Below are 8,269 nucleotides of genomic sequence, written 5' to 3'. Positions count from 1 at the left end.
CTCCTGAGTAGCTGGGATGACAGGCACGCGCCATTATGCCTGGCTAATTTTTTGTATTTTTAGTAGAGACAGGGTTTCGCCATGTTGGCCAGGCTGGTCTCGAACTCCTGGCCTCAAGTGATCTGCCTGCCTTGGCCTCCCAAAGTGCTGGGATTACGGGCATGAGCCAATGTGCCTGGCCTCTTGTTTCTATATTAAAGAGACATTTACCTAACTAGATAAAGATATGCCGTGCCATTAACTTAATTTTTTTTTGTTTTTTAGAGACAGGGTCTCACTCTGTAACTCAAGCTGGAGTACACAGGGATGATCACAGCTAACTGCAGCCTTTACCTACCTGGCTGCAGTGATCCTCCTACCTCTGCCTCCCAACTAGCTGGAACCACAGGTGCAGTGTGAGCCACCATGCTGTTTAGCAGAAATGGGGTCTTAGTATGTTGCCTGGGCTGTTCTTGAACTCCTAGGTTCAAGCCATCCAACCACCCAACCTCTCAAAGTGCTAGGATTACAGGTGTCAGCCACCACACCCATCCCACACCATTAAGTCTTTCAATCTGCATTAAGCATTTAGTATGTACTTGGTACTATGGAAAGCATCAAAGAAATTGACACTACAGGTTCTAAAATCTTTCCATTGAGGAATTAAGACTTAGTCCATCTCTCGCTGTGTGATCTTTTTTTTTTTTTTTTATGACTCTCTGCGAGAGTCATGAACGGAGTTTCACTCACGTTACCCAGGCTGGAGTGCAATGGCGCGATCTCGGCTCACCGCAACCTCCGCCTCCCGGGTTCAGGCAATTCTCCTGCCTCAGCCTCCTGAGTAGCTGGGATTACAGGCACGCGCCACCATGCCCAGCTAATTTTTGTATTTTTAGTAGAGACGGGGTTTCACCATGTTGACCAGGATGGTCTCGATCTCTTGACCTCTTGATCCACCCACCCCGGCCTCCCACAGTGCTGGGATTACAGGCTTGAGCCACCGCGCCCGGCCGCTGTGTGATCTTATGCTAGTTTCTTAACATCTCTGAGTTTCCATTTCCTGATCTATAAAATAAGGATAAAATATCACTCTTGCAAGGCTCTTATATATCCATGTGATCAACAAATATAGCTGAAATTCCTACTCGGTGTTCTGTATACCTCTAGGAAGCAAGGACTCAGTGGTGCTGTGCATGGGAAGGAGTTTTCAGTGGCGATAGAAGCCAGGCTGCAAAGAGAAAGCATTTGTATGTGAACACTTCTGGAAAATTACCTAAAGCTGGGCTCAGGGGCATGCACCTGTAGTCCCAGCTGCCCGGGAAACTGGGGTGGGAGGATCACCTGAGCCCGGGAGTTTGAGGCTGCAGTGGAGCCATGACTGAGTCACTGCATTCCAGCCTGGGTGACAGAGCACGACACCGTCTAGAAAAATAAGTAAGTAACTAAGTAAATAAATAATGACCTAAAACCATCTGAGGAGACAGGAATGTGAGTCTCTGAAGGCCACTGTATTAGCTATCTATTGCTGTGTAACAAATTGCCTCAAAATCTGGCAGCTTAAACCAATAAACATTTATCTCCCAGTTTCTGCAGGTCAGGAATCCAGAGTGGCTCTGCTGGGTGGTTCTGCCTCAGCGTATCTCCCCTGTTTGCAGTCATGCTATGCTATTGACTGGGCTGCAGCCGCTGGAAGCCTCTTTAGGGCTGGAGAGAGAGAGAGAGAGAGAGAAAGATCGAGAGAGAGAGAGAAACCAAGACACAAGCTTTAAGAAAGAGAGAGTGGGCTGGGCACAGTCGCTCACGCCTGTAATCCTAGCACTTTGGGAGGCCGAGGTGGGTGGATCACCTGAGGTTAGGAGTTTAAGACCAGCCTGGCCATCATGGTGAAATCCCATCTTTTTTTAAAAAAAAATAAAAATAAAAATAAATAAATAAAAAAGAAAGAGTGGTTGGGTGCGGTGGCTCACAACTGTAATCCCAGCGCTTTGGGAGGCTGAAGCAGGCAGATCACTTGAGATCAGGAGTTTGAGACCAGCCTGGCCAACATGATGAACCCCATCTCTACTAAAAATACAAAAATTAGCCAGGCATGGTGATGCATGCCTGTAATCCCAGCTACTTGGGAGACTGAGGCAGGAGAATCGCTTGAACCCAGGAGGTGGAGGTTGCAGTGAGCCAAGATGGTGCCACTGCACTTCAGCCTGGGTGACAGTGAGACTCAATCTCAAAAAAAAAAAAAAAAAAAGAGGCCGGGCGCGGTGGCTCAAGGCTGTAATCCCAGCACTTTGGGAGACCGAGGCGGGTGGATCACGAGGTCAAGAGATCGAGACCATCCTGGTCAACATGGTGAAACCCCGTCTCTACTAAAAATACAAAAAATTAGCCGGGCATGGTGGCACGTGCCTGTAATCCCAGCTACTCAGGAGGTTGAGGCAGGAGAATTGCCTGAACCCAGGAGGCGGAGGTTGCGGTGAGCCGAGATCGCGCCATTGCACTCCAGCCTAGGTAACAAGAGTGAAACTCCGTCTCAAAAAAAAAAAAAAAAAAAAAAAGAAAGAGAGAGGGAAATCAAGACAGAAGTGGTATTGTCATGATGCACCATTACTTCTGCCAAATTTTGCCTGTCATACAGACTGCCCTGGTGCAATGTCGGAGGGTACTGCGCAAGGTGGGCACACCAGGAGGCAAAGGATCATTGGCTCATTGGAGCGCATTTTGGAGTTTGGCTAACACAGCCCCATGACTTGTTTGAGGTTTCTTATTTTATTTTATTTTATTTATTTTTTTGAGACAGGGTCTCACTTTGTCACCCAGGCTGGAGTGCAATGGTGTGATCTTGGTTCACTGCAGCCTCGACCTCCTGAGCTCAAGTGATCCTCCCACCTCAGTGCCCCCAAGTAGCTGGGACTACAGGTGCACACTGCCACATCTGGCTAAATTTGTGTGTGTGTGTGTGTGTGTGTGTGTGTGTGTGTGTGTGTGTGTGTGTATTTTTAGTAGAGACAAGGTTTTAAAATGTTGACCAGGCTGGTCTCGAACTCCTGAGCTTAAGCCATCTGTCTGCCTTGGCCTCCCAAAGTGCTAGGATTACAGGTGTGAGCCACTGCATCTTGTCCTGTTCTTACTTTCAATATTCACCTTTTTCTTCTTCTTTATTTATGTTTTTGAGGCAGGAAACAGGGACTCACTCTGTTTCCCAGGTTGGAATGCAGTGGCGCAATCATGCTTACTGCAGTGTCAACCTACTGGGCTCAAGTGATCCTCCCGCCTCGGCTCCCAAGTAGCTGGGACTGCAGGCACATGCATCACACCTGGCTAATTAAAAAAAATCTTTTGTGGAGACAGGGTCTCCCATGTTGCCAGGCTAATCTCGAACCCCTGGCCTTGAGCAATCTTTCCACCTCGGCCTCCCAAAGTGCTGGGATTACAGGCATGAGCCACTGCGCCTGGCCTAAACATTCACCTTTATACCTAATTTTGTACTTAAAATTTTGTATTAAAGAAGGCTCCCCCAAACTGTCTGAGCTTCAGGTACCACAAAACCTGGATCCATCACTGGTCCTAAGACGTCTTCAGCTTTTCATGACAGTGGGCGCTGGAGATTTTGTACAAAAGTTCAGAAGATAGACTCAGCCCAGGGAAAAGGTTTGCTGACCGGCCTGGGGGAAGGTGTAGATTTCAGCCCATCCTTCACTTAATACTCCTTTGAAACCATAAGCTGCTAGAATTAAACCAGCGGTTTTGATGTGCTTGGAGCTGAAGATAAAGTCCTGTTTGCACACTGTAATGGCGTATTTAAACATTTTGACAACTGTCAGGTGAAATCTTTGGCTGTTATTCACTCCACTCCTCTAAGTGATTGTACGCGGCAGGAGATTCTCTCCACCACGTGACTGGGCCCTCACTTACAAGTTAACTGACTTGTTTGGTAGCTTTCTTCTTAAGCCACGGGAGTGATGAAATGCAATTCTTTTCTTGTGTTCTTTTGTAACACACCAAGAAAAGGCTGAGTTTTAAATCATGTTGCATTTATTAACTTTTGAGGATCTAGCTATGAGTTTTCAAAAACAACAACCAACCACCAGCTCTTTTGATCTTGACTTGAATCTCTATGATTTAATTACATCCCCCCAGAAAATCACACACCCACCCCAAGTTAGACACTGAATGATGTATTGGGAATTTGTTCAATAAAAGAAATGAGCACTGTTTATTTATTATTTATTTATTTATTGAGATGGGGTGTCTCTCTGTCACCCAGGCTGGAGTGCGGTGATTTGATTGCAACTCACTGCAACCTCTACCTCCCAGGCTCAAGCAATCCTCCTACCCTAGCCTCCCGAGTAGCTGGGACTACAGGCCTGCGCCACCATGCACGACTAATTATTTATAGAGACGGGATTTCACCATGTTGTTCAGGCTGTCTCCAACTCCTGGACTCAAGGGATCTCCCTGCCAGCCCCCGAGGCAGAGTCTTGTTCCGTTGCCCAGGCTGGAGTGCAGTGGCATCATCTCAGTTCATTGCAACTTCCACCTCCCAGGTTCAAGTGGCTCTCCTGCCTCAGCCTCCCAAGTAGCTGGGATTACAGGTGCACACCACCGTACCTGGTTAATTTTTGTATTTTTTTTTCTTTTTCTTTTTTTTTTTTTTTTTTTTTTTTTTTTTTTTTGAGACGGAGTTTCGCTCTTGTTACCCAGGCTGGAGTGCAATGGTGCAATCTCGGCTCACCGCAACCTCCGCCTCCTGGGTTCAGGCAATTCTCCTGCCTCAGCCTCCTGAGTAGCTGGGATTACAGGCACGCACCACCATGCCCAGCTAATTTTTTTGTATTTTTAGTAGAGACGGGGTTTCACCATGTTGACCAGGATGGTCTCGATCTCTTGACCTCGTGATCCACCCGCCTCGGCCTCCCAAAGTGCTGGGATTACAGGCTTGAGCCACCGCGCCCGGCGTATTTTTTTTTCTAAAAAAAAAAAAAAAAGAATAATAATAAAAAAAAAAAAATGAAGGAGAGGAAGAAAGAGAAAGAGGAAGAGGGAGAGAGAACGGGGGTGTTGCTTTATTGCCCGGGCTAGAATGCAGTCTAAAAATGGGTATGCCTGTAATTGTGCTTAATAATAGAGACATGGAAAAAAAAATGAGGGAAGAAAATAACAAACAAGCAGCCAACCAATATTTCATTGAAACCTGTAAATAGATGTGATGTGGTACTGATAAGAGTGTATATTTTGTGTATTTAAAGTGAAGACTTCTATAAATGTTAATTAAGTTTACTTGTTCCAGATCTGAGTTCAAATCCTGGATATCGTTGTTAATTTTCTGTCTCATTGATCTGTCTAATATTGATGTTGAAGTCTCCCACTGTTATTGTGTGGGAGTCTAAGTCTCTTTATAAGTCTTATCTATCTGGGTATTCCTGTATTGAGTGCGTATGTATTTAGGATCTTTAGCTCTTCTTGTTGCATTGATCATTTTATCATTATGTAATATCCTTCTTTGCTTCTTTTGATCTTTGTTGCTTTAAAGCAACTCCTGCTTTTTATTTATTTATTTATTTTTGCTCTCCATTTGGTTGGTAAATCTTTCTCCATCCCTTTGTTTTGAGTCTTTGTGTATCCTTGCATGTGAGATGAGTCTGGATGGAACATACCGATGGCTTTTGGCTTTTTTAGCCTGTCTGTGTCTTTGGATTGGGGGATTTAGTTGATTTAAATTTAGAATTAATAATAATGTATGTGAGTTTAATACTGCCATTTAATGTTAGCTGGCTGTCTTGCCTATTAGTTAATGTAAATTCTTGATTATGTTGATGCTCTTTACTTTTTGGTATTTTTTAGAAAGGCTGATACTGGTTGTTCCTTTCTATTTGTAGTGGTTCTTTCAGAAGCTCTTGTAAAGCAGGCCTGGTGGTGATGAAATCTCTGAGTGCTTGCTGGTTCACAAAATATTTTATTTTCCTTCGCTTATGAAGCTTAGTTTGGCTGGATGTAAAATTCTGGGTTGAAAGTTCTTTTCTTTAAGGATGTTGAATATTGGCCCCCACTCTCTTCTGTCTTGTAGGGTTTCTGCTGAGAGATCTGCTGTGAGTCCGATGGGCTTCCCTTTACGGGTAACCTGACCTTTCTCTCTGGCTGCCCTCAGTATTTTCTCCTTCATTTCAACCCTGGTGAATCTGGTGATTATGTGCCTTGAGGTTGGTCTTCTTGAGGAATATCTTTGTGGTGTTCTCTGTATTACCTGGAGTTGAATATTGTCCTGCCTTGCTAGGTTGGGAAAGTTTTCCTGAATAATATCCTGAAGCGTATTTTCCAGCTTGGATTGATTCTCCTCGTCACATTCAGGTACCCCTATCAAGCGTAGATTAGGCCTTTTCACATAGCCCCATATTTCTTGGAGACTTTGCTCGTTCTTTTTTATCCTTTTTTCTCTAATCTTGTCATCTTGTTTTATTTCATTAAGTTGGTCTTCTACTTCTGATATCCTTTCTTCTGCTTGATCAATTCGGCTGTTAAAACTTGTGCGTAGTTCGCGAAGTTCTCGTGTTGTGTTTTTCAGCTCCATTAATTCACTTATATTCCTCTCTAAATTGTGTATTTTTGTTAACATTTCATCAAACCTTTTTTCAAAGTTCTTAGTTTCTTTGCATTGGGTTAGAACAAGTTCTTTTAATTCACAGAAGTTTCTTATCATCCACCTTTTGAAGCCTGCTTCTGCTAATGGAGCACAGTCTTTCTCCATCAGGCCTTGTTCTGTTGCTGATGAGGAACTGTGATCCCCTGTAGAGGGAGAGGCGTTCTGATTTTGGGTATTCTCAGCCTTTTTAGGCTTGTTTCTTCCCTTCGTTATAGATTTATCCATCTGTGGTCTTTATAATTACCGTCTTTATAGTTGGGTTTCTGAATGGACGTCCAACTTGTTGATTTCTGGTGCTAAAATCTGAGCAACCCACTGCGCCGCCAAAACAGTGGTGTTAAGACTGATGGTGCTTTCACTCTGCACCAAGAACCGCTGCACCAAGGCAGCGGCAAAACTGCCTCGCTGGCCACAAGAGTCGCGCTGGTGACCTGTGGGGCTCCTCCGCTGGGAATCACCTGGTGCGTGAGCAACAAATATTCGTCTGAAAGTGTGGTGTCCTCTCGTTCTCTGTGCTTTCACTGGGAGCTACAATCCCGAGCTGCTAGTGATCAGCCATCTTTGATCTCTCCAATTTTTGTATTTTTAGTAGAGATGAGCTTTCACCTTGTTGGCCAGGCTGGTCTTGAACTCCTGACCTCAAGTGATCTGCCTGTCTTGGCCTGCCAAAGTACTGGGATTACAGGCATGAGCCACTGTACCCAGCCTGGACTCAAGGTATCTGCCCATCTCAGCCTCCAAAAGTGGTGGGATTCCTGATGTGAGCCACTGTGCCTGGCCTGTTATTTCTTATGAGTCTTTGGGTGGTTGCATGGCTCTTCTGTTGGTGTCACCTGGGTTTGCTTATGAAGCTGTATGTGGCTGGAGGCTCAGCCGGGACCGCCAGGTGGGTAAGTCTCTCTCACCCTGTGGTTTTTCTTTCAGGGCTTCTTCCGGCATGGTGGTCTCAGGGCAGAGTTCCTGAAGAGTGAAACTGGAAGCTGCAAAGTGTTTCAAGGTATAAACTCTAGATCGTGTGCAGCGTCCCTTCTACCCCACTATGTTGGTCAGTGCAGGTCCCAAGAAGCTCCACGAGGGTTTAAATCGTGTTGGTCTTTTCACGGCTGGATCCTCAGTGCCTAGAACAGAGCCTGATATACAGAATCTGTATTGATGCAGCTGAGAGTGTCATAGTGTATTTTTCTGTGAGCACAGCAGCAGTTCCCTAAATGATGGCTATTTTATTATAGCTTTCCTAGGGGAGATAAATAATGTAAATTTTGTGCTATATTTTTTTTTTTTTTGAGAGTCTTACTCTGTCGCCAGGCTGGAATGCAGTGGTGTGATCTCGGCTCACTGCAACCTCTGCCTCCCGGGTTCCAGTGATTCTCTTGCCTCAGCCCCCTGAGTAGCTGGGATTATAGGCATGAGCCACCACGCCCAGCTAATTTTTGTATTTTTAGTAGAGGTGGGAGTTTCACTATGTTGGCCAGGCTGGTCTCCAACTCCTGACCTCAACCACCCTCCTTGGCCTCCCAAAGTGCTGGAATTGCAGGTGTGAGCCACCGCACCTGGCCTCAGTTATCTGCTATTTCTAGGAGTACTTTAGGTTTGCACAGAATGAACACCGATCTTTTTTTTTTTTTTTTTTTTTTGAGACGGAGTTTCGCTCTTGTT

This window comes from Sapajus apella, unplaced genomic scaffold (genome assembly GCF_009761245.1).
Source record: "Sapajus apella isolate SASKATOON/1434 unplaced genomic scaffold, GSC_monkey_1.0 scaffold92, whole genome shotgun sequence".
Lineage (NCBI taxonomy): Eukaryota > Metazoa > Chordata > Mammalia > Primates > Cebidae > Sapajus > Sapajus apella.
This window is presented reverse-complemented; position numbering follows the sequence as displayed.